The sequence below is a fragment of the Coregonus lavaretus genome, assembly GCF_964263955.1.
Source record: "Coregonus lavaretus genome assembly, contig: HAP1_SCAFFOLD_360, whole genome shotgun sequence".
Lineage (NCBI taxonomy): Eukaryota > Metazoa > Chordata > Actinopteri > Salmoniformes > Salmonidae > Coregonus > Coregonus lavaretus.
In genome coordinates this window covers 477,370-479,691 of record NW_028160552.1, presented here as the reverse complement: position 1 = coordinate 479,691, position 2,322 = coordinate 477,370, and positions in this window count along the sequence as shown.

The following is a 2,322-nucleotide window of genomic DNA, read 5'->3' as shown; positions in this document are numbered from 1 at the left end:
AACTCATAGGCACCCGGTGGACATTCAAAAAGGCCCCGGGTGATGAGTATCAAGAGCAAGACTGGGAGCTGGAATATCCTATCTCTGAGAGCCTGACCGCGATAGGGGGCCTGGGTTCTAGCAACGCTACTGCACAGTGGCTCTGTGCCGCTCCTCCTGTCAGTTTCTCTTTGCGACTAAAGAGTTCTGGAGGCCAACTGGTGAGTGAAAGGCTCGCACCGCTCGGACGTGTGGAGATAGACTCTAGGACGGCTCGAATCCAGGACCCCGTCGCATGGCGAGGCTTCGACTCCTTGTGCTCCCGGGCTCTGACGTGCCCTACCGAAAAGGTGTGGACCAGAGGCACTTGTAAGGTGGTGAACAAAGGACTGAACAAGTTCAAACGCAACGCTCTGGTGCCAATTGCAAACCTGATCGTGATAGTCCAGGCCGGAGATTGGTACGCTTCTCCGTGTCACCAGGTCCACAGCGATGAGTACACCAAGCGGGACGTTCCGGTTGACCAGAGTCTGATTGTCCACAACGAGGTGTGCTCAGCGTCTGAGTTTGTCCTGGCCCTAGCGTGTAGAATGCTCTCGGGAGAGGTGCACGAAGAGCTGGAGATAAAATGTCTAAGACGCGGCGTGTACAATTACCTGCAGCGGGCGCTGGCCTGGTTCGCTGGTGCTACGGGACCTTTCAGATCGCGGACTGTGACTGTTTTCACGCCTGAGGCGGACTCTGTGACAGAATGTTGGACTCACACTTTGCCCCCGGGTTTAGATGTTCTGAAAACATGTTGCATTGGGTACCTGGTCTCCTGCAAAGGGCCTTGTGGCACTAGGGAGGATGTGACTGCTCTGCTCTCCAAGTCTAAAGGGGTCATTCGCGTCAACTCCGGTGGCAACCTGGTGCTACATTCAAACCCAGGGACCTTGAAAGTGTCTGCAATGCAAGGGGATCCAGGGCTGCACGCTGTCATCAAGACTCCCGTGGACAGCGCCACAGGCGGGGAGAGTGACTGCAAAGAGGTGCACGTTCGTTGCAACCGTTCGCTTAGGGAGTTCTGCAAGCTGCTCTGTCTACCCAAGGGAATCCGAGGACCCGAAACCTGGCAGAGACCCTTACCGTGGTCAAAGACGGACCCGAGTTCATTTTGCTCGAAGGTGTCAAAGTTAAAGTACAGATGGGAGTCGGGGAGGACTGATTTCACCAAGGCGCTCGCTCGAGACTCTACGGGGTGTTTTTGGTACAACAAGCGGTTGCAAGACTGGAAGAGGTGCTCTGATGGGAAACTGATACCTAGGAGAGAGAGGTTTTGGTACCTGATAGACTACAAGGAGTCCTTGGCTAGACAGAATCAAAGTGAAGTCGTGAGCTCCGATGAAAGTGAACCCGAGTTGTCTGACAGCGATGGAGAGTCCTCGGGTGGGGATGTTGACGAAGAAAGTGGATCTGAGGGGACTGCTGATCATGAACAAAGTGGATCGGATGTGAGTGATGATGAACAACAAAGTGAAGTAGAAGGGAGCGAATTACAAGGGAGCGAAGGACAAAGGAGTGACGATGAACAAGAAAGTGAAGGAGAAGCGAGGGAAGAAGAAGAAGAAGAAGAAGAAGAAGAAGAAGAAGAAGAAGAAGAAGAAGAAGAAGAAACTCCAGAACCCATTACTGTGAACTGCGAGTGGCATGAGAGGGGAGTTTCGGGTTTCGTCGTACTCGATTCCCGTCTTGAGGTTGAATTTGTCCCCTGTCTCCCTTTGAACGAAGGGCATGTGTTCTTCGAACCTGTCCACAATGACGACTACAGGACCAGGGTGAGATTGGACAACGACGGCAGGCTTGTCAAGTATTACAAACCTCACAAGTTCCTCTCTCTCACGTACGATGTGTGCACCGTGCTGATGTACGGGTGTGGACTGAGACCGGTGTTTGTACACGGCTCGTCAGACGCTGCGGGCGAGAGGGTTCTTAACCTGGTCATGGGAACGCTTGCCCTGGCTGACAGAGTCTCCCCCGATGTGTATCCTATCCACCCGAAGATTGTAATTGTGGTGAGTGAGGGGAGAGAGGAGATGCTGAAACTTGCTCGTGAGATCAGCCGCTGTATTGTGGTGACCACGGGACGAAGGAACAGAGTGGGCGCCCTGGCATACGCCTTCAGGGAGTTACCGCACAACCTAGCGATAGAGGCCTGCTTGCCTTGGACAGGGAATGGCAAGCTTGCCTCACACTACGCCATGCCCGAGAACTTTATCAGCGACACTGGCATATCTGCATTTGCTCAACTAACGACACTCTGGCCCTCTGTTTCTGAGAGAGGCGACGTGAAACACCCGGCGT